Genomic DNA, 24,395 nt, shown 5'->3' with positions numbered 1-24,395 from the left:
TCATGGCATTTGTCTCACAACAGAATGAAATCAGAATAGCAGATCACCAGAATAGTATATACAGCCAGGTGTATCAGTTATTTTCTCTTCATCGGGACAACACATGCAACAGAAGCAGTGTGGAGAAAGGACTTATTCTGCCTCATAGTTTGAAGGGCTTTAGAGAAGACTTGGTGGAAGGAGAGAGTGGCTGGTCACACTGCACCCTTGGTGAGGAAGCAGAAAGATGAATGCTGGCATAGCATTCCATTTGCTCCCTCCACCCCCCTTTTTTTGTTTTGTTTTGGTTGAGTCTATGCCTCCAAGCCTATGGGATGGAGCTGTCCACATCCAGGCTGAGTCTTCCTTCCTCAGGAAAACTCTGGAAACACCCTCATAGACATGCCCAGAAGTGTGTCTCCTAGGTGATTTCAAATGCAATCAGGTTGACAATGACTATAAACCATCATGAGGATCAGAGAGTCTGGACTTAATTCTTGGTTACTCAATTAGTAAGAGGTGGTGTCTGGAGTCAGGGCCAGCCTCTGATCCTTCTCACTACAAAATCCTGTCCAGATAGCTGAAGAGGGGCTCTTCAGAAAATAAACAGCCTGATTCCAAAGAGCAGGCCTGCTGGAATATTCTGCCTTAAGAAAACCCACTCCAGTTCGATCGGTAGCGGGAGCGGAGAGCGTCCCCCAGAGAGCCCTGAGAGCCCCACCACTGCCTAGTCACCATCACACCCCGGGAGGAGCCACAGCGGTCGCCGCCATTGCAACCATGAGCAGCGAGGCCAAGACCCAGCAGCCGCCCGCCACGCCCGCCGCGCCCGCCGCCAGCAGCCTCACATTGGCGGTGCCCAACGGCGGGGACAAGAAGGTCATCGCAACGAAGGTTTTGGAAACAGTAAAATGATTCAATGTAAGGAACGGATACGGTTTCATCAACAGGAATGACACCAAGGAAGACGTATTTGTACACCAGACTGCCATAAAGAAGAATAACCCCAGAAGTACCTTCGCAGTGTAGGAGATGCAGAGACTGTGGAGTTTGATGTTGTTGAAGGAGAAAAGGGTGCAGAGGCAGCAAATGTTACAGGACCTGGTGGAGTTCCAGTTCAAGGCAGTAAATACGCAGCAGACCGTAACGTTATAGACGCTATCCGTGTAGTAGGGGTCCTCCATGCAATTCCCAGGAAAATTACCAGAATAGTGAGAGTGGGGGAAAATAACGAGGGATCGGAAAGCGCTCCTGAAGGCCAAGCCCAACAATGCCGGCCCTATCGAAGGCAGGCAAAGGTTCCCACCTTACTACTTGAGGAGACCCTATGGGCGTCGACCATAGTATTCCAACCCTCCTGTGCAAGAAGTGATGGAGGGTGCTGACAACCAGGATGCAGGAGAGCAAGGTAGACCAGTGAGACAGAATATGTATCGGGGTTACAGACCACGATTCTGCAGGGGCTCTCCTTGCCAAAGACAGCCTAGAGAGGATGGCAATGAAGAGGACAAGGAAAATCAAAGAGACGAGACCCAAGGTCAGCAGCCACCTCTACGTCGGTACCGCCGCAGCTTCAGTTACCTACACAGACGCCCAGAGAACCCTAAACCACAAGATGGCAAAGAGACAAAAGCAGCGGATCTACCAGCTGAGAATTGGTCCGCTCCCGAGGCTGAGCAGGGCGGGGCTGAGTAAACGTCGGTTTACCATCTCTACCGCCATCCGGTTTGGTCATCCAACAAGAAGAAATGATATGAAATTCCAGCAATAAGAAATGGACAAAGATTGGAGCTGAAGACCTTAAGTGCTTGCTTTTGCCGGTTGACCAGATACACTAGAACTATCTGCATTATCTATGCAGCATGGGGTTTTTATTATTTTTACCTAAAGATGTCTCTTTTTGGTAACAACAAATGTTTGTTTGTTTGGTTTTTGGTTTTGTTTTGTTTTGTTTTTAAAAAAAAGGTCTGGTTTTTCTCAATACACCTTTAATGGTTTTTAAATTGTTTCATATCTGGTCAAGTTGAGATTTTTAAGAACTTCATTTTTAATTTGTAATAAAAGTTTACAACTTGATTTTTTTTTTAAAAAGCCAACAAACTACAAGCACCTGTTAATAAAGGTCTTAAATAATAATAATAATAATAATAATAATAATAATAATAATAATAAAAAGAAAACCCACTCCATGAGCTATGTCAGGAGAGTTCCTCCACTTCCCACCATGATGTAGTCAGGCAGCTTCAGGGAGTTGATTAACTTAGCCAGTTAGTGCTGCCATGTAAAATGATTGATCCTAATTCTCTAATATGGAGAAACTGAAAAAACAAAACTCTCCAATTGAAAAAGTCTCTTAAAACTGTTAACAACGATAGCAGTGAACTTCCATTGCATCCCCCCCCCTTTTGGATCGAACCCAGGGCTTTGCATTTGGTAGGCAAGTGCTCTACCACTGAGCTAAATCCCCAACCCCATTCTTGGTTTTTAAACTATATTTATTTAATTTTTTCCCCTTCCTTCCCTTTTCCCCCAGTCCTATCCCACATCTACCTCTCAGAAAGGGTAGGGCCTCCCATCGAGTTTAAGCATTTTATGTATTGTCTCATTCAGTAGGCACACCAAGTCAATCTTGTTTTATGGTTGTGGACACTGGGGCAAAGGTAGGTTAAATGAGTTGCCTGCTCACTGTTTGGAGAGAGCTAAGGCTCAGACCCAGGCCCTAGAGTTTCTCACAGGAGCTTCAGGGCCTTCATTATTTCCTTGACCTCCTAAGAGACAGCGGGAAGGTTAGGCCGCTTTGTCCTGGAGGCTAGTTTGTTCTTCTCTGATACAGCCACCCGGCTTCCTGGGGAGATCTCTCTGCTGTCTGCTCTTGGATAGAAGAGACAGGGATAGAGGAGTCAGCCTGAGTAAAACATGCAGTCATTCCGCAAAGCTTAGCCTGACAGACAACAAGTCTGGCTACCCAGAAAAATGAAATTGTTCTCTCTCAACTCCTGCCCCCAGATTTACAGATTTAGTACTCAGATCTTGACCCGAGTCAAGTTCAATCACTTGAGGCCAGGCCTATGTTTTAAAAAACATCCATGGGGATGCTGCCACTAATGTGGGGTTTGAGGAAGTGGAGGGCCAAAGGAAGAACTAAGTGTACAGCTTTGGGCTAGGGAGACAGCTCAGTTGGCAAAGGACTTGCTATTGTAAGCAGGATGTCTTGAGTTCAGTACACTCACATAAAAAGCCAGGCACGGTGGCATACACTTGTAATCCCAGCACTGGAAAGTGATAGCACATGACCCCTGGAGGTCACTATCCAGCTAGCCTATCCCAATCAGAGAACTTTGGGTTCCAATGACAGATCCTGCCTTCAAAACAAACAAAACAAAACCCAACCAATCAACAAGATAGCAAGAAGAAAACTCAAGATGAAATGACTCTTGAGGAATGACACCTGCAGTACGTACACAGGCATGGTGTGCACATACTCACAAACACATTCACAAACACACACACAGACACGCACACACACATGCACACACAGACATATGCATACACACACAGAAAAACACACAGAGATACATACACAGACACACACACATGCACACACAGACATATGCACACACACACACACACACACACACACAAACACACACACACACACAGACACACACACACACAGGTCCACAGAATATCCTCACATATACATGCCCATACTTCTTCACCCAAAATAGAGAATTTATGCTATAGGTACACCTCTTTCAAATCCTTAAGAAGGGGCTGGAGGGTTATTTACTATGCAAATAAGTATCTGTGTTTTTCAGGAGTGCACACAACAGTTGGCATTGAATGAAATAGTTATTCAATAAAACAAACACGGAGCTCTCTGACACAGAATCCCTGTAAGATGAGGGATGCTTCTGTGCCCTTACTCTGATTTCAAATGCTTCTTGCCTTTTTCAAGTTTGGATCATATCTGTCCAACCCACCCTTGACCCAGTTTTGTTCCTTTTATAAAAAAATGACAATAAGTAGAAAGAACAATAAACAAATTAATAGATTAATTGCTAGGCAAAATTAATTTTTGTGAATCAAAATAGTATAGGAAAATAAAATGGGAGTTAAGAAAATTCCCATGATGGAATTGTCTCTAGTGTAACTTCTTTCAGGAAGTGTCTAGCCAACTCAATGTTGCTATGCAGATGTGTGATAAACAGGACAGGCTGAGTCTCCATAGGCAAAGCCATAAAGAGAGTCTAGACAATCAGATATAAAGTTCAACTGAGAAACTTGGAATGATGGGAATAACTTCTTTATTGTGTTATCAGAGCAAAGGCAGGGAAGTTCACAGGGGATGTGGGATGGGATGATGGAGGAGGGACACAGGTCGGTGAACCTCAATAACTGATATTTTTCAAAACTGAAAGGGCAGTTTTTTAAAAAAATGCCAGTGGCTAGAGTTTTTGTTTTATTGATCTGTCAATGAAGTGTGGAACTCCCATAGTTTAAAAGTTCCCCTAGGTGATGTTTAAATTTGATTGAATCTGGGAAACCAATAAGATGGATGATAGACAGGTGAGTAGCAGGGACTGAGGAGACAGAGTATCCTAAGGGCAGCAGGCAGTAGGAGAGTCTGCCCCGGGCCTCCATTTCTCATAGCTCTTATTGAGGCTCTGATAGCTACAAATAAAGGCTTCCTCCTGCTGCACGGTGCATGCTGCTGGGTACCAAGGAATCTTTATACAGTCCTGAACATCATAAAATGTTCAGTTTGGTACATGAAGAAAATAGTACACCTAGTGTCTTAGGACAGATTCTAGAGTGGGCTTTCTCAGGAGTGGGCAGAGGCTCATCTTTGCTCCAGTGTGTCTGCGTTCTCATGATCATTCCATCCTATTTCCGTGGTGACGTTCTTGGCAGTGACTGGAGGAAAAGGATTCCTTGGGAGGCTGTGGGGTTGAAAGGATCTAGTGAAGAACTCTGAGCATTGGCAGGCTGCACTCAGACTCATGCTGGGATGAGAGGTCTGAGTGAGAAGATGTGGAGGAGGTGAGGTTTTACATCTGTAGCCATAAGATTAACCACTCCCCAGTTCAAGTGTCATAGTCTACTAGAAAGCTTTAAAAACTACAATTGTATTTTATGACTGCATCAGTGAAATATTTATCTGGTAGGGAAAGAGACACTTGACAATTAGTATTTTAACTAGTTTGTGATATTAGTGACAAGCTATTTTGATTACTGACAATTCATCAATGTGAAATATTTTATCAATGGCTATAGGTAATATACAGCAAAGATGACATTACCTAATAATGCTTGGATCTGAGAGACTTAAGCTTACCAGGCCATTAAGTGATTTCTCAAAAATTTCCATGGAGAAGATCATGGTTCTGTGATTAGCATCTTCTACCAAAAGACAGGGCAGCTTACAACAGAAGTGAAAATAATTCCTTTTGAACTGACTATGTATTGGTATTTTTGGAAGGTAAAATGTTAAAAATGCAGGATTCTGTTACTCAAATGAACCTATTGTAAACAGAAACAGCAGTTTCCAGCCATGAGTACCCATTGGAATCACACACAGAAAATTTTCAGGCCCAGACTGCATCCCACACCTAATAATTTAATACCTCTGGGGGTGGAGTCAAAGTATTAATAGTTTATACAGTTTCTGTATAAATTATTCTGACATGCAGCCAGGACGAAGTTCTACTCACCTACAGCCCTTTATGGGGTACTTAATTTCCTTAGTGCTCAAGTTTTACTCTGGAGGTCTCAAGATAAAGGTAGAAATTTCAAGAAAATCTATATGAAAAATGATAATGGAGATGCGTTATGACAGGCTGTCATGACAGTTAAAAGTAGCAAGATAATAATGCTAACATTATAGATTATCTCATTCATCCAAAGAGAACACCAAAGTAGATACATTACTGTTCTTCCAGATGTACAAACACTGTTTTATGTAAGTTGTGGTATCACTAAGAAGATTCAGAGAAGCCTCTCTACTGTATCCCTTTACAATTTTCTGTGTTAGACAAGGGGTTGACAGGAAACAAGATCCAGAAAGGCTTCCTTCTTGTAGAAGAGGCAGAAGAATAAACCAAAGGTGTACCAGCAAGAGTGATTTAGGGAGATTTGATGGGCCAATGCCTTCTTGATAAGATGTTTCACAACATTTAGATGGCAACTTCCAGTAGGTGTTTCTGCCATCTCTGCAGAGCAAACACAAAACTGAGTCTGTATGAAAAATACTTTGAACAAAAGAAGTAAACAAGAAATTCCACACTCTTGGTTAAATATAACTGATGTTAGAAATGAAAGGGTGTAAACCTTTAACTATATAAGACTGAAGAAAATCACTGAACTTTGCAAAATTAAAAACACCTCTAAGGAGACAGTGGCTCAGATCCAAGTGCTGGGTTCAATGGCTTTTAGGCATTCAGAGTGCCAACTGGTAACAGGGCTTTCAAAAGCTGAGACCATGCCTTCAAATCTCTAGCACATGGAAACTGGGCACTCCATCCTCTCCTGTCACTCCTGTGTAGTGGGTGGGACCAAGGTTATAGGGAAGAAGAAGGGGGTTTTGTCTTTTACACAGAAGGAAGAATTTTTACAAGGAAGAAGAAGAAAAGAGAAAATTCACAAAAGCCACTATTTTGTAAACATGAGACATAATGGTTCTGGAAATTCAAGCAGAGACTAAAACAAAAGTTTTCAACCTAGACACTTTCACTTGCATTTGTTTTCTGTCATACTTATTTTTGGAACAACCAGATTACTCCAGGGAAGGAATGGAAAATCCCACTGCAAGGCAACTTAAGCATTGCTTCAAAGAAATTTCAAAGAGCAAAGACAAAATTAGTATTTTAGCATTTTTTTTTTTTTACCATGTCTGGGCATAAAACTTGGGTTGCTTTTAATAATCTATGTATTCTTCAGAAGCATTAGCTTCAGTAAGGAGAGGAGGACAGATCGCCACTAAATCCATGAGGAAGTTTTATTTTGCTTTTCCTCTCTCTGTAAACAAAACAAAAGTTTGGGTAGAACCTAATTCCTGGAGGATGTGAGTAGGTAGCCCTGTCGACATTCCAGCACAAAGCTTTGATCTCTACCATTTGCCTTTCCTTTTAGGGTATGATTGTATCACTCAATTTAAGAAGGAAAAGGTCACTAAAACTGCATTATCTATTAGCGACCAAGGAAACCCCCTGATTTTTTGTAAACTTATGGGAAATTTCCCAGAAAAAGAATTATTTCCTTGGTCACTGTTTCCCCAGAAGAAGTCAGTTTTGGTTTCTAGAGTACCTCAAACGAAAAAGGAACAAATAGGACTACTGAGTGAGAGATGTACTGGTATACAATTATTCCTTATAGTTATTCCATAATATTGGCCAAACTATCCTTAAAACACAAATGAGCTCATTCATGTGCTTCTGTATGTTTTATCCTAACTTCCCATGGCTATGCTAAGCTAAGCACATTCCTTCTCAACTGGGAAACTACTCATAATTCTAAGTTGACTCACGAGTTGGTGATATAAAGTTGGGCCTTGTCAGCTTTTTCTGCCATATAACTTGTCTGATATATTTGGACATTCAAACTTTATTGTTTTTGGTTATTTGTAAGTTATTTGGAAAGAAGATGGACCAGAAAATGGTGCTTTATCAAAACGTTCAACACACACCTAGATTCATAGTCCACTAACTCTTAGCCTTCTCTGGGTCCTCATCCACAGAATATGTTCTCTTGGAAAATAAAAGCCTGCCTTTAACATTTGTTTTCCTAAGTAAAGATCATGTAAGGGGCAAATATACTTCTAAGGTGATGTGATATGTCAATATCTAACATAGGTATTTTTTCATTCAGTGTTTCAGATGATCTGTGCAAGGCCCTTCCTGAATAGAGTTAATTAAGAGTTAACAGTCAAATGTCCAGGATGACTTCAGATTATCCTAATTCAGAGAATAAAGCCTTTTACAGAAACCATGCAAACTCATAAAGATTACACGCTTCTCAAGAATCTGATTCTGTCAAAAAACCCTGTGTCATTTATAAGTGACTGGTGTCCAGCTGTGATACAGAGGAGGCTGGTATAGGTTGTCTGATGGAGCATTGTTTTCCCATCATACTATTTTCCTAACACCTTAAAACAAACAAATAGACTTCCCTGCTAAACCACAAGCCACACCAGGTAGGTTACCCAAAGACATTCTCCTCTTTCTCTGTTCCCCAAGACCCAAACCTGCAGTCTTGTCCCTAGCTCTGCAACAGAACATCAGCTGCAGCTTCACCTCTCCACTACCCACTGTGGAGCCCACAGATCGTCCCCTCTTAACTTCCCTCCCCCAGACCCCAACCCCAGCCTACACCGCCTGCTAATCCAAAAGCCTATCCTTCCAGGGCAACCATTAGGAAGAAGGCAGACCCACACCTCTCCCGTTGATCTTGAGATCCAATACCTTTAGCTCAGCATTCTCAGCTCTGTAGCAGGAAACTTGCTTTTGTTTCCCTTTTCTCTCTGACCCCATCACCAATGAGTCATAAAGATCTTCTCTGATCTTCCTTTCCCCCACTCTTCCAGTATCCTAGCCACTATTAATACCAGCAGACATTCTCTGAGAACAAACCAGATGAACAGGCCAGGAAAACAGGCAACACACAGCTATTACACTCTTTAAAAATCCAGAGAGGAAACAGAAACCGTAGAACAAAGCATCCACCCACCCAACAAAGAAAAATCCAGAAATCAGCACCTAGACAAAGCCAGATGCCTAGGTGCCAGCATAAAAACACAATCAACAACAGCCAGGGCAATATGTCTTCATTAGAGCCAAGCTAATTTACCACAGCAGGCCCTGAATATTCCAAAACAGCTTAAGCACAAGAAAAAGACCCCAAAAACAACCTTTATGAAGACAAGAGAGGTATTTAAAAAGGAAATTAATAAATCCCTTAAAGAAATCCAGGAACACACAAACAATGTAATAAAAGGACATAAATAAGGCTGTTCAAGACTTGAAATTGGAACTAGAATCAATACAGAAACCCCAAACTCAAAGAATTCTGGAAATGAAAAATTTAGAAACTACACAGGAAAACTTCACCAACACAAAACAAGAGATGTAAGAGAGAGAATCTCAGGCATTAGATACAATGGAGGAATTGGATATATCAATCAAAAAGAAAATGATAAATTAAAAAAAAAACTTTTCACATAAAACATCCAAGAAATCTGGGACACTATGAAAGGACCAAACCTAAAAATAACAGGAATAGAGGAAGGAGAAGAAAGCCAGCTCAAAGTCCCAGAAAATGTTTTCAACAAAATCATGGAAGAAAATTTTTCTAGCCTAGAGAAAGAGATGCCCTAGAAAGGTACAAAAAGCATACAGCACACCAAACAGATTGGATCAGAAATGAAAGTCCCCTCACTACATAATAATCAAACACCAACATACAGAAAAAAGAAAGAATATTTAAAGCTACAAGAAAAAAGACCAAGTAACATATAAAGGCAGACTATTAGAATTATACTGATTTCTCAATGGAGAATATAAAAGCCAGAAGGGAGTGGACAGATGTGCTGCAGACTCTAAGAGAACACAGATACCAGCCCAAACTACTATACCCTATAAAGCTTTCAATCACCAGATGGCAAAAACAAGATATTCCATAATAAAGTAAAATTTCAAACAATATCTAGCTACAAACCCAACCCTACAGAGGTACTAGGAAAACTCCATCGTAAGGAGGTTAACTACATACATGAATAATCTCACACTAGTGAAACCAAAAGAAGGGAAACACATACCACCACCAACAACAACAAAAACAGCAAAATAACAGGGGTCAACAATCATTAGTCACTGATATCTCTTATATCAATTGTCTCAATTCCCCAGTAAAAAGACATAAACAGAATGATGCAAAAATGGGATTCATCCTTCTGCTGTATCCAAGAAACACACCTCAAAATCAAGACTAGACATTACCTCGGGGTGAAGGGTTGGAAAAAGAAATTCCAAGCAAATGAACCTAAGAATTAAGCTGTGTAGCCATTTAAATATGTGGCAGTTTGAATGTAATTGGCCCTTATAATCTCACAGGGAGTGGCATTATTAGGAGGTGTGGCTTTGTTGGAGTGGGTATTGTATCTGGAACATTTCTCTAGTCCCACGCAGCCATGCAGGCCCTCAGCTGCTTATAAAATAGTCATCCAGAGGCTAAATATTATTTACCAATTGCATGGCCTATGGCAGGCTTCTTGCTAGCTATCTCTTATAACTTAATCCATTTCTATTAATCTGTAAGTTGTCACATGACTGTGGCATTACCAATCTCCTGGCATCTTGTTGCTCCTTCCATGGTGGCAGCTGGTGTCTCTCTACCCTCTAACTTTCTTCTTCCCCATCTCTCTCCTTTCCCACCTGCCTTAAAGATGCCTTGCCATAGGCCAAAACAGCTTTATTCATTAGCCAATGGGAGCAACACATATTAACAGCATACAGAAAGACACCCCCAGCATCTCCCCTTTTCTATCCAATAAAAAAGGAAGGTTTTAACTTTAACATAGTACAGTTACATATAATAAACAGTTATCAAGCAAGAATTGTAGTTGCAATATCTAGTCTATTTGTGTTTGTCAAAATTAAAGAAAATATTTTATCATCTATCCTATATTGTGAGTCTAAAGTTTCATATCTAATTTATCTTTTATCACAACTAAGGAAAACTATAACTATCTATTCTTCAATTACATCAAAGACACCAGAGGGATATAATATTACCTAAGTAAACAAGAAGAGCATTATAAGCAACTTCCAAAAATATATAATGACAAGAGACAGCTGGCTGCTTGGACAGTCACCCAAAGTTCCTCTGTAATGTTGGGGCATCCCTCTTCATCCTATAGTCTTTCAGTTGCTTCTCTGTGTCCTGTAGTGTGTCTGGCAGTCTCCTCTGCAAAGCAGGAACCTGAAGAACCATCTTGTCTTGCAAAGTTCATACTGTCAATCAGTCAACACAAGGGCACTTTTTTGCCCAGTGGCTAATGTAGTTGGAGAGCTTCTCTCTAGGTTCCACCAAGCCCCTGTGATCCTACAACTCACATATAAAATAATCATACAGACACTTATATTATTTAAACTGCTTGGCCATTAGCTCAGGCATACCATTGTCTAGCTCTTACTCTTATATTTAGCCCATTTCTGTTAGTCTATACTTTGTCACGTGGCTTGTGGCTTTGTCTTTACATGTTGCTTCTCCTGGCAGCGGCTGGCAGTGTCTCCTCCCAGCTTTCCTGTTCCCAGCCTTCTCCTCTTCCTTGTCTTGCCTACCCTATCCTTCCTGCCTGGCTACTGGCCAATCAGCACTTTATTTATACAGAGTGATATCCACAGCAGGCTAACTTTTGCCACAAAGTCCATAATGAGTTTATTCAATGCCCATCATTCTCCTTGAAGTAATTGGTGGTACCAGGAGCAAATGTGTCTCATTGTCCAGAAAAGTCTAAGTTTTTAAAACATTTTAAATGCTATAATCTGTAAGTCTTTGAAGTGTTTGAAGATTACCTACCTAATTGAAATATATCTATGTATACTAGAAAACAACTAACATGACTTCAAGAGTGATTATCATGGATGACTAATTATTAACCTGTATTTCTTAATTATACATTACAATTTCAAATGATCTGAACAGACAAAATACCTTAATCAAGAGTAGAAATATACATATAGGACAAAATTAACTTTATATTTGTATCAATAACTAAAATCCATAGCAATGTAAAACAGTTGCTGGTAATTGTATGGGGATCCTGAGAAAATTAAGAATTATAGTTAAATCTTGGCTGCAGAAGTATGTGAGGATGGATCATTTCAGCCAGTTGCCTTGAAGCTAATTTTGGATGTTGATTCATCAGAAGGATGAATCCCATTTTTGCATCATTCTGTTTATGTCTTTTTACTGGGGAATTAAGACAATTGATATAAGAGATATCAGTGACTAATGATTGTTGACCCTGTTATTTTGCTGTTTTTGTTGTTGTTGGTGGTGGTATGTGTTTCCCTTCTTTTGGTTTCACTAGTGTGAGATTATTCATGGATGAATTATTATTCATGGGCCATGGCTGTCATTGGAGACCTTTTGAGGATCTTGGTTGATCAAACCATATTAGCCTGGAAGCAATCCACAGGTTCTCATCTTTCATGGAAACAAAAGCAGAACATTTTTTCCAAAGCAATGTATACTTAGACACAAATTTTAAAGTCAAGATACTTCAAATAAATACTTTAAAATATATATTGGCTTAACTCAGCAGCTTTTACAATCAAATGTCTTTCTGTAGTTAAAAATCCCAAAGACAATACAATCTAGATTCTGTGTGTGATTTCCATCTTCACATGGCTTATTTTTATATTACTTTTACTGTCTCTTTAAAGACTTTATTTTTAAAGCTATTTTTTAATATAACTATCTATATTCATTTTCTTCTCTCTTCCAAGCCTATGTACATTTTTACACACATTGTAAACTGTTTAGAGGTTTATTCCATCTGAATCTGTATTATTGTGAATCTATTGCTTTAAACTGCAGCATGGCATGCTCCTCCACTTTATTTTTGATGTCTTCTAGCCCTCCAGATAAGTGAGACAATTGAATAGCTTGAACTCTTTGGGAGGCACCCAGGATGTGGGACCGGGACCTGTCCTTAGTGCATGAGCTGGCTGTTTGGAACCTTGAGCTTACACAGGGACACTTTGCTCAGCCTGGAAGGAGGGGACTGGACCTGCCTGGACTGAATCCACCAGGTTTAAATGAATTCCCAGGGGTGCCTTGATCCTGGAGGAGATGGGAATGGAGGGGAGGGGTTGGGGGAAAGGTGGGGGTGGGGGCAGGAGGGGGAGGACAAGGGAACCCATGGCTGATGTGTAAAACTAAAACACAAATATAATAAATAAAAAAGGAGAAAAAAAAAACCTGCAGCATGGCTAAGAGAAGCAACAGCTTTGGCTGCTGACTCTACTCATTTCAGCTTTTCAACATGGCAGGGGAACCCAGAAGAGTCACATTTACCCTGCTAACTCTGGGGTCCATGCTGCCATCAGGGAGCATGCAGCTGGCCCATAAACCCCTTTTGTCTATATGAGTAAAAGCTAAATCCACCATGCAGTGTGCTGTACAGCTTGGAGATACCTCTGTGTACTGTAGCAGGAATCTCCCATGCTGCACTCAAGCACACACGCTGTGAACCTGCCATACTGGTAGAAAGTCAAGCCAACATGTTGGGTAGCCAAATATAACTGGAAGGTTTTTCCAGTCCCTCCAAGCCATGCAAACCCTTAGCTACTTATAAAATAATCATCCAGAGGCTAAATATTAATTACCAATTGCATGGCCTATGGCAGGCTTTTTGCTAGCTATCTCTTATAACTTAACCCATTGCTATTAATATGTAAGTTTAATTGTGGTTGTGGCATTACCAGTCTCCTGGCATCTTGCTGCTCATTCCATGGTGACAGCTGGCATCTATCTTCCCTCTGGCTTTCTTCTTCCCCATCTCTCTCCTTTTCCATCTGTCTCTAAGCTGCTTTGCCATAGGCCAGAACAACTTTACTCATTAGCCAATGGGAGCAACACATATTTACAGCATATAGAAAGACATCCCCTAGCAGGGTATGGCCTTGTTGGAGGAAGTGTGTCTTTGTGGATGCAGGTTTTAAGGCTTCCTATGCTCAGGTGATGGGGATACTGCCAGACATTCTAAAGGACACAGAGAAAAGTGACTGAGAGACTCTAGACTTATGGGCTGAAGATGGATGCCCCAAGATTACAGAGGAACTTTGGATGACTGTCCAGGCAGCCAGCTGTCTCTGTCATTATATATTTTTGAAAGTTGCTTACAATGCACTTTCTGTTTACTTAGACCTTCTGAGGTCTTTGATGTAGTTGAAGACTAGATCATTATAATTTTCCTTGGTTATGATAAAAGATAAATTAGATATGAAACTTTAGACTCACAAATATAGAATAGATAAAAAATTTTCTTTAATTTTACAAAATACAAATAGACTAGTTTTGTAACTGCAATTCTTGCTTGATAACTGTTTTGTTATATGTAATTTTAATAGGTTAAAGTTAAAACCTTCCTTTTGTTTAGACAGAAAAGGGAAAGTGATGGGAGAATGTCTTTTTGTATGCTGCAAATAATGTGTTTCTCTGATTGGTTGATAAATAAAGCCATTTGGCCTATGGCAAGGCAGCTTAGAGGCAGGCAGGAAGTTCAAAGGGAGAGACAGGAAGAAGGGGGAAGACTCCAGTGAGCCGTCAAAGGAGCAACATGTAATGGGGTGCAGGTTTTACCACAGAACATGTGGCGATACATACATTAATAGTTATGGGCTAATTAAAGATATAAGAGCTAGCTAGCAAAAGGCTTGAGCCATGGCCATGCAGTTATAATTAATATAACCCTCTGTGTGTTTTCTTGGGCGATGCAAGTGGGAGAGATTTGTCCCAATCTCCAGCAGGCCAGGACACAGAAAAACTTCAGCTACACTCAGGATACTGTCCAGTGTGTCAGTTGACTTCCTGCTGCCTACAAGTTGTAGGACTTTCAGCTATTCCTCCAGCACCATATCTGCCTGCATGCTGCCATGCTCCGTCCCATGATGATAATGGACTGAACTTCTGAAAGTGTAAATGAGCCCTCTCAATTAAATATTTTCCTTATACGAGTTGCCATGGTCATGGTGTCTTTTCACAGCAATGAAAACCCCAAGTTCTAAAAAAAAATCTAAAAAAATAGACTTCAAACCAAAACTAATGAAAGATATAGGGAAGAATACTCCATACTCATCAAAGGAAAAATCCATCAAGAATATATTTTAATTCTTAATATCTATGTCCTGAACAAAAGGGTACCCACTTTTGTAAAAGAAACACTATTAAAGCTTAAATCACATATTGACCCTCACATACTGATAGTGGGATGTAGTTAGAGTTTTCCTTCCTGGCCCACAGTCAGGACAAATCTCTCTTACCTGCCAAGCCCATAGATGCTCAGAACCAACCAAGTAAACACATAGAAACTTACATTCTTTAGAAACTGTATGGCCGTGGTAGGCTTCTTGTTATCTACTTCTTCTATCTTAAATTAACCCATCTTGTATTAGGTTAGAACCTTCTTATTTAGACAAAAGGGGGAGATGTAGTGGGTAGCCATCCTAGCCTTGGCCTGGAAGTTCCAACCCCCATTGAGGCTTTGGTAATGGTCATGCCCACAAGGTGGTCCTGAAGGAGGAGGCTGAAGACCCAGGATCAAGAGGAGAGGCCTCTCTTGGTTCTGGGACTCTGGACGCTGGAGGAAGACCAAGCAGAGTTCTCCGGAGAACACCGCCAGACTGCACCATACCTTTCCCAGACCCTGAAGCTCTACTCTCACCAATATACAAGTTATCTGTATAAGAACTAAACAAAGAAATATTGAAGCTAACAGATATAATAAACCAAATGGACTAACAGATATTTATGGAACATTTCACCCAAACTAAAGAATATACCTTTTGCTCAGCACCTCATGGAACTTTCTCCAATACTGACCTCACACTTAACAGATGCAAGAATATTGAAATAGCCCCTGGATCCTATCAGATCACCATGGATTAGAGCTGTATTTCAACAACAGAATGTTTAAAAACTCATGGAAACTGAACAACTCTTTACTGAATGAAAAATGGGTCAAGACAGAAATAAACAAAGAAATGAAAGACATTTTAGAATTCAATGAAAGTGGAAATACATTCCCAAACTTATGGGACACCATGAAAACAGTGTTAAGAGAAAGTTCATAGCACTAAGTGCTTTCATAAAGGATTTGGAGCAATCTCACATAAGCAACTTAATAGCACACCTGAGAGCTCTAGAACAAAAACAAGTAATTATATCCAAGAACAGTAGACAGCAAGAAATAATCAAATGGAAGGCTGGAATAAAATAGAAACAAAGAATCAATGAAGCAAAGTGTTGGTTCTTTGAGGAAGTCAACAAGATAGACAAATCCTAATTGAAACCAACTAAGACACAGAGAGAATATCTAAATTAACAAAATCAGAAATGAAAAGGGGGACATAAAAACAGATAGTGAGGAAATCCAGAGAATCACAAGTACATACTTTAAAAATCTGTACCCCACCACATTGGAAAAATCTAAAATAAATGGTTAATTTCCTCAATAGTACCACTTATGAAAGCTAAATCAAGGTAAGATAAACAATGACCTATAACCCCTAGTGGAACCAAAGTAGTCATTAAAAGTCTCCCAATCCAAAATAGTCTAGGGCCAGATGGTTTTAATGCAGAATTCTACCAGACTTTCAAAGAAAAGTTAATGCTAAACTCCTCAAATTATTCCACAAAATAGAAACAGAAGGAACAGAAGGATGTGTGGAGAGAAAATGCAATGACTGAGTCACTGGCAGGGTTTGTTCATGTTACAGCCCTGGCTCTCCTGGAACTCACTCTGAAGACCAGGCTAGCTTGAAACTCACAGACATCCACCTGCCTCTGCCTCTTGAGAGGGAGATTAAAGTTGTGAGCAAGCCATGATCCTCTGAAATCACAGATGCTCCCTGACACAGACCAAGAGAGCCTTCATCCAGTAACTGATGGAAGCAGATGCAGATGTCTACAATGATGCATACCTTGTTCACCCCTGAAAAATCAGGGAGGGGCTTGGTCCTGACTCAACTGAATGCACCAAGCTCACTTAGCTATTCCCCCATGGGAGAACTTACCCTGTTGGATATGGGGATGGGGGAAGCAGGGAACAGAAGGAGGAATGAGAGGGGGATCTGTATTTAGTATGTAAAGTGAATTTAAAAAAGAAAAAAAAGCTATGAGCCACTACTGCCCACTGGCTTTGAACTAAAAATATGGAATGCCTTATGAATTTTCATGTCATCCTTCTAATCAAAACTTATTAGCAGTCTTATTAATCTAATTATTAATTATATTAGATTAATTTTTATCTAATTAGCCATTCTAATATTCTCTGTACCATTCCAATTTTAGTATATATGTGGCAAAAGCTAGCACATCAGGCACCAAAATGTTGTGTTTTGTTAAATTGTTCTACTACCAATAAACACTATAGAGTCAGAAAAAAAAGAAATAGAAAGAACATTTACAAATTCATTTTGTGAGACCACAGTTGCCCTGATACCCAAACCACATAAAGACTCAACAAAGAAACCAGTTTTCAACAAACCAGTTTTCCTTGTGAACACAGATGCAAGAATACTCAATAAAACATTTGCAAGCTAAAGCTAATAACACATCAAAAAGGCCATCCACCATGATCAAATAGTCTTCATCCCAGAGATGCAGAGATCATTCAACATACATAAATCAATCAGTGTAATTCACTATATAAACAAACTGAAAGACAAAACCCACAAAATCATCTCATTAGATGCTGAAAAGGCCTTTGACAAGATTCAACACCCCTCTATGATGAAAGACCTAGAGAGATTAGAGATACAAAACATATCTAAACACAGTACAGCAAGCCTACAGTTAACATCAAATGAAATGGAGAAAAAACCTCAAAGCAATTCCAGTAAAATCAGGAGCAAGACAAGGTTGGCTACTCTCTCCATATCTATTCAATATAGTAGTTGAAGTTTTAACTATAGCAATAAAACAACTGAAGGACATTAAGTGGATATAAATTGGAAAGGAGGAAGTCAAAGTATTGTTTCCAGATGATGTGATAGTATACATAAGTAATTCTAAAAATTTCATTGGGGAACTCTTAGAGTTGATAAACACTTTCAGCAAAGTAGCTGGATAGAACATTAACTTAAAAAAAAGTAGTGCTCCTATATACAAACAACAGATCAACTGAGAAAGAAATCATGGAAACAATACCTTTTACAATACCTATGATGATATTTTATTTGTGCTGAAATGTGATTTTATTTGTATGTTAATAAATAAAGTTGCCTGGGGATCAGAGCTAAAAGCAAGCCATTTAGCAGAAGTCCGGCAGTGGTGGCAGACAGAGTCTCTGTGTATTCAAGGACACAGCCAAGTGGTGACCTGAACCTTTAGTCTCAGTACATACCATAGAGACCTGGAGGTCTGTATAGACAGGCAGTGATGAGGAAATCATGTGGTTGGGTTTAGAACCAATGATAAGGCAGAACAGAAAGTCAATAAAAAGATGGGTCACACAGGAGAAGGTCTCTCTCTCAGGGGAAGGATGGCAGCGACTGGTAAGCTAAAGGCTTTGCTAGTGCTCTGATCTTTTGGGCTTTTAACTCTGCCTTTGGCTCTGTATTTCTTATTTAATAAGACTGTTTAGAATTTCATCTACAAATACACTCAAATAATATAAAATATCTTGGGTAATCTAACTAAGCAAATAAAAGACTTGCATGATACAAACTTAAGATATTGAAGAAAGAAATTGATGAATACATCAGAAGATGAATAGATCATGGACCTGTAGGATTAACATAACAAAATGACCATCCTACTAAAAGCAATCTACAGATTCAATGTAATTCCCATCAAAATTCCAACACAATTCTTTACAGACCTTGAAAAGACAATTCTCAATTTCATATGGAAAAACAAACAAACAAACAAGCCTAGGATAGCTAAAAAAGTCTGAACAATAAAAGAACTGCTAGAGGTATCACCATCCCTGATCTCAAGTTGTACTACAGAGCTATAGGAATAAAAACTATGTGGTATTGGCATAAAACAAACACATTGATCAACAGCATTGAATTGAAGACTTAGACATAAATCCAAACACCTATGGACAACTCTATTTTTTAAATAAAGAAGTCAAAAATACACATTGGAAATAAGACAATATCTTCAACACGTAGCTGGTCAAACTGGATGTCTATGTGTAGAAGAATGCAAGTAGATTCATATCTATTACTCTGCACAAAACTCAAATAAAACTGCAACCAGGACCTCAACATAATATCAGATATACTTAACCTGATGGAAGATAGTGAGAAATATCCTTTTTTTTTCATCCCCTGGTCCCCGCCCAAGAAATATCCTTTAAAGATTGACACAAGAGACAACTTTCTGAACATAACACCTATGCACAGGCACTAAGATCAACAATTAATAAATGGGACCTCATAAAACTGAAAAGCTTCTGTAAGGCAAAGGACACTGTTAATATGATAAAGCAGCAGCCTACATATAGGATAAGATTTGTACTAACTCTACACCCAATAGAGAGCTAATAACCAAAATATATGAAGAACTCAAGAAACTAGATATCAAAAAACTCAAATAATTCAATTAAAAATTGGGTGCAGATCTAAACAGAGAATTCTCAGTAGAGGAATCTAAACTGGCTGAGAAATACTTACAGAAAATATTCAACAGCCTTAGCCATTAGGAAAATGCAAATCAATACTACTTTGAGATTCCAACTTACACCTGTCAAAATGGCTAAGATCAACAGCACAAGTGACATGCTGGTGAGGATGTGGAGCAAGGGGAACTCTCCTTCATTGCTGGTGCAAGTGCAAACTTGTACAGCCACTATAGAAATCAATGTGGCTGTTCCTCAGAAAGTTGGAAATCAATCTATCTCAAGATCCAGCTAACTCCTGGGCATATACCAAAAGGGTGCTCTATCTTATCACAAGGACATTTGCTCAAACTATGTTCATTACAGCTTTATTCATAATAGCCAGAAACTGGAAATAATCTAGCTGTACTTCATCAGAAGAATGGAAAAAGAAAATGCAGTGTATTTATACAATGGAGTATTTCTCAGCTGTTAAAAATGACATCATGAAATTTTCAAGCAAATGTTTGGAACTAGAAAACAAATTCTAAGTGAGGTAACTCATAACCAGAAAGGTAAATATAGGATGTATTCAGTTATAAGAAGATATTTGCCATTAAGTGAATGACAGCCAAGCCGTAATCTGCCCTAGAAAGGTTGGGAAAAGAGGGAGTCTAGTGGTGATTCAGGGATCTCCCTGGGGTGGGGAAATAGAATAGATTTTACAGATGGACTGGGGGTGGGTGGTGATAGGAGTCGGGGAGTTAGGGATAGGAGGAGATGGGGTGGAAGGAGAAAATTTGGAGAGAGATGGAATTGGAGGTGGTGATGGTGTGGAATTGGGTGATGTGGAAACCCAGTGGAATGAAAACTTCTTGAAATCTATGAAGGTGATCCTAATAAGGACTCCTAGTAATGCAGGCTGTGGAGTCCCAGCCAGCCATCTCTTGTATCCAGGCAATGCTTCCAGTGGTGGAACTCAGGTAAAATTCAATTGAGCTGGTGAAAGAAATCCCACGGATATCCCCTAAACAACCCAGGCTGTATGTTCAAACAAGAGGTTCTTCTTTGTAATCTGGCCCCATTGCCAGGACAGCACTCAGACAAGTCATTGAGCATGGAGAAGTCAAGCTGGGTCCTACATGGAGTCCTCACCTCTATGTTCTAGACTTTTTTTGTGCAGAAAAGTACTTTTTAGGCTACTGAAAGAGAATCAAAGTCCCAACCCCAACACAAAACCTTTGACCTAAAATCTGTCTTGCTGCAATATATGTTAGGGCATTGGTGGCACATGACTTGTGAAAATAGCCAACCAATGTCTGATTTGACGTAAGGCCTGCTCCATGAGAAGGAGCTCATAGTCTGCATAGCTTGGGTAACTAAGAACCAGAGACTAGACAGCCCAGAGACCTAGGGTAAAAACAAACATTACTGAACCCCCCCCCCCCCAAAAAAAACACAACAGAATGTTTCCTAATGATATTCTGCTATACTCATAGATCAGTGCCTTATCCAGTCATCATTAGAGAAACTTTCTCTGGTATCATATGGGAACAAGAGCAGAGATCCACAGCCAATTATTTATGTAAGAGAGTCTAAATTAGAGGTCTCCATCAAATCCTTCCCCTCAGAGCTCAAGGAATCTTGTGGAAGAGGAGGCAAAAAGATTACAATAGTAGAGGGGATAAAGCACACCAGGAGAACAAGACCCTCTGAATCAGCTAAGCAAGGCATGTATAGGCTCACAGAGACTGAAGCAGCAAGCATAGAACCAACATGGGACTGCACCAAGTCCTCAGTGTATATATTACAGCTATTAGCTTAATGTTTTTATGGGACTTCTGAGAGTAAAAACAAATGGGTCCCTGACTTTTGTGACTTCTTTTGGGACTCTTTTCATCCTGTTGGGCTGAGGATTCTAACTTCAATAAGGTATTTTTTCCTTCATCTTATTTTATTTTATTTTGCATATTTGGTTGTTATTTCTTAGGAGCCTGTTCTCTTCTAATGAGAGACAGAAAGGGAGTGGATTGAGAGGGGAGATGAAGTGGGTAGGAACTGGGGAGGAGTAGAGGAAGGGAAAATTATAATAACCATATATTGCATCAGAAAATAAATCTATTTTCAATAAAAGGAAAATAAAATAGAAAAAATAAAAATAAAATTTTCTTTCCTTAAAAAAAGAAATATTACTGTCCAGCTACTGTGTTAATGTAGAGTTGATTGATAATTTGTGTTTTAGCCAATGATGTAGATTTATAGACATTTGTCTCCAATAACTGAAATAATAAAAGCAAGATTTAAAAAAACTAAACCAACAAACAAAACCTACATTTAAGGAATGTAACATGTGGAAAATTCAGATATATTTCTCAATGTACAGCTTAGAGTAATATTTGATGTCAATAGCTTTTAAGTGATTATTCAAGTGAGATACCTGAATATACTTAAGGAAATTTAATTAATTTCTCCCTTTGTCTTTATATTGATGTATTTCTGTATCAACAAAAACTGACCTTGTGTATGACTGACAACAGATCTATACTGCTGACATTATCATAGGCATTGGTGGGTTAGCTTAGCTGGAATCATCAATGGACTTACTTGTCATAGATATAGATGATAAATCCCACTAAGGAGGTGACAATGTCCATCAAACACTTGTCAAACAGCTGCAACTCATATTAGATGTATCGGTCCCAGAATCTACAAGGAGTGGACATGATTTGGTCTACTATGTCAACACCTAGCAGGAACACAGTGTGGCACTTCTTGAGATAGGTAAAGCATAGCATAATCTAGTGGTTCTGGATTACAGGCATGTACTCCCTTTCTTAGCTATTGTTCAAGTCACCCAGTTGTGTATGATATTTTTAATGTCAATCTTAACTAGTCAGTACACAAAGAGACCTTCTATTTCTTTGAATAAATGTTCAGTTCTTACATTTTCCATACATTGTAAATGAAATGAATAAATTAACAAGATATAAAGATATTCTTACAAATCCCAGAATGATAGTGTAACTTAAGTGTTACAGTATAAGAATTATTCAAATTTGTGGATAAATAGATAGGGATAGTTGATACTACCAAAGTAGCAATGTATCAAACACCCACCAGCTGTGGGTGTCATGAGTGGACCAGATTTCCAGGTGGAGGTAGAGAAACAGGGTAGAATGGTAAGGATGAAAAGTAGACACTCCATTTTTAAATAAATCAATTTAGTGATGGCAACTTCAATAATGAGTTTAATAAACAAGTATGCACAGACAGCAAAGTCTTCTGAACTAAGAGTTCATGTCTAGCACAGGCTAAACTGAAATGAAACAACCTCCATTAGAGTATTTGTGCAATATATAAACCAACTGAACATGTCTGAATATGACTTTCCATTGCTAGAACAGAATGTAGACAAACCGATGGTCTATCTCCCATAAAGTTTAGGAAGAAAACAGACAGAGATGGTACTAATAGCTAATTCCCCATTGAAAGAAGGACGGGGTTGGGTAGATAGGACATAGTTGAGTAGTTTAAAAAGTACATTCAGTATGATATTGAAAGAGGTTATTGATATTGATAAACTTGGGATATGACAGGCAAGGTGTCTCACTTATCAACTGTAAATTCATCCTTCTTTGCTTATTTAGAAAAAATTTACATGGTCATTTTTAAGTGCTTCTCTTTGCCAGGGAGTGTCATGGTAAGCTACATACATTATACTGCAGAGACTTTGAAGGGGAGAAGATGATCCCTTGTTAGTAACTTTTCCAGGCAGCCAAGGGCAGATTTCCAGAAAACTCTACAAGCATGGCACAGCACCACATGGCAGTCAATGAGTCAAAGCTTTTTCCTCTCCAAAATTCCTGGGTCATAGTCCTGGGACATGAAGAAGAGGCTTTTCCTCAAATACTCATGTCTTTAAAGTACTAAAAATCTCCAGGAGACAAATAAGACAGGATAAGCAATATTTAGCCAATCTTTCACCCTCCCTTCATTTCTTTTTTTCTTCCTCTTCTTTTTCTCAGACACTAAATTTGGGGCCTTTTGCATTTTGGTTAAGTATTCTGTCACTGAAACTTTCTTTAAGCTGCTTGTATATAGAGAGATTCAGAGAGCAGAGGATGGACGTCTCTTATCCATGCTCTCTCTCCTCAATGGGTACAATTTTCTTTTGTTATTTTCAGATTGTAAGCAGCCTTGTACTAACTATGCTCTTGAGGTCTGGTGTACATTTAGTCTCAAATGAGGCTGTGACACTCACCCTTTTCCTACTGGGGTTTCCAGTTTCTCACACTAACCAGCTTCCTAGCTGGTTTAGCCTGCCTTTGGCTATTATGCAACTTTCCAGCCTCTGTGGTCATGTGTACCAATCTACCAAATCCTGCAAATATATGTGTGGGAACTCTAATATAATATTCAATATAAAATATGAATTTAAATGTTTGAAATCTCCTCTAGACATATGTGAAGACTCTGCCAGTAAGTGATCCAGTACACCAAAGCAGGGACTTTGTCTTTTATTTCTCCTTTATTTCTTCTTTGAGGAACCTGATATTTTGCTCTTTGGAGGCTTTTTTCTGAGTTGGATCTAACAGAATAGGGAGAAAAGGTGGGACCTTTAGTCTGTTGGTTCTTTGAAAAATAATGTGCTTACAGCTGCTGCAGGAGAGGAATACCGCAAAAAGAAGCATCGTACTCTTGAAGCATATACAACATTAAAATTATACATGGTTCATTTGAAAAGTTTCCTGGCTTGTCCAGTGGAGAATCACCATTACATTAAACAGAGGAGTCAACTCTGTTGGACACATAGGGGCCATTTTAACAGGCCACTGTAGCTGGGATATACACTGCCCATGGAAGTTACCATAAACAGATTTTTAAATAGTTGTCTCAACACCTTTTATGCATCAGTTGGCAGGTCTGAGTCATAAGTAGTGAGCTGGAACACAGCCATCCCATCATCACTGAAGCCAGCACTGCTCTTTTGCTGCCTCTGCAAGGCTGGACATGGACAATAACAGGTAACAGAAGGCTTGCTCATGAGCTTCCAAGTAGAGATGGGCAGGGAGGGCAGGACAGATGT

General features: G+C 39.4%; 1 protein-coding gene and 1 pseudogene across 5 annotated transcripts in view; one reads left to right on the top strand and one right to left on the bottom strand.

Annotated features, from left to right (window-relative positions):
• Lhfpl3 (LHFPL tetraspan subfamily member 3) overlaps positions 1-24,395 on the bottom strand; it is a 520,977-nt gene that overhangs the window by 231,239 nt on the left and 265,343 nt on the right. The window lies entirely within an intron of this gene.
• Positions 760-1,674, top strand: LOC118579871 (annotated as a pseudogene).

Source organism: Onychomys torridus, chromosome 3 (genome assembly GCF_903995425.1).
Source record: "Onychomys torridus chromosome 3, mOncTor1.1, whole genome shotgun sequence".
Taxonomy (NCBI): Eukaryota; Metazoa; Chordata; class Mammalia; order Rodentia; family Cricetidae; genus Onychomys; species Onychomys torridus.
The sequence above is the reverse complement of the archived record's forward strand: the minus strand, read 5'-3'. Positions and strand labels throughout refer to the sequence as shown.